Genomic DNA, 749 nt, shown 5'->3' on the forward strand with positions numbered 1-749 from the left:
CTCCTGGGCCAAGGAGACCCAGCACTGACTGCAGCTGGTGCCGGGGCAGCGACCCAGCTTTGATTGCTGAGGGGACTGCAGATCAGACCCTGAGAGAGGCCTGCAGAGAGAGAGGCAGGGTCTGATCTGCAGCCTCTGTGGCAGCTGTTGATCAGCTGTTGCCTCTTTTTCTCTCAGGTTCCCCAGCAGCCCCGCCTCTGTTTCTCTCTGGGCCTCTGCCAGGGCTGGTAATCAGCCCCACCCCTTTGATCAGGCCTGGAGATAGGCCTCAGAGACGTTGACTGGCATAGAAAGCAACCAATCAGAACCTAAACTGGGTGAATTGCCAGTAGCCAGTGGCTGCCTAGGAGGCGGAGCTTTTGATGCTGACTTGCATAGAAACTGACCAAACAGAACCTAGTCTGGGTGAAGTGTCAGGAGCCAATGGCTGTTTAGGAGTTGGAGCTTTTGACGCTGACTGGCATAGAATCTGACCAATCACAACCTAATCTGGGCGAAATGCGAAGGCAAAACCTAAGGGGGGGGCTGAGGAGGGAGTATAAGGCAGAGCCTAAGGTGGGGGCTGAGGAGGGCTTTTAAGGGCAACAGCTGTTTGGTGTAAAGTGTAAGAAAGTGATTCAATTTTTTTAATGACTGGTTTGGCAGTATAGGGCATATGGCTGGCTATCAGTCCAGACACAGGGATTATGTGTGTTTGTCTGCCAGGAGCATCTCCTCCTGCAGAAAAAGTCCCCCCCCCCCCCATTGAA

This window comes from Myotis davidii, unplaced genomic scaffold (genome assembly GCF_000327345.1).
Source record: "Myotis davidii unplaced genomic scaffold, ASM32734v1 scaffold961, whole genome shotgun sequence".
Taxonomy (NCBI): domain Eukaryota; kingdom Metazoa; phylum Chordata; class Mammalia; order Chiroptera; family Vespertilionidae; genus Myotis; species Myotis davidii.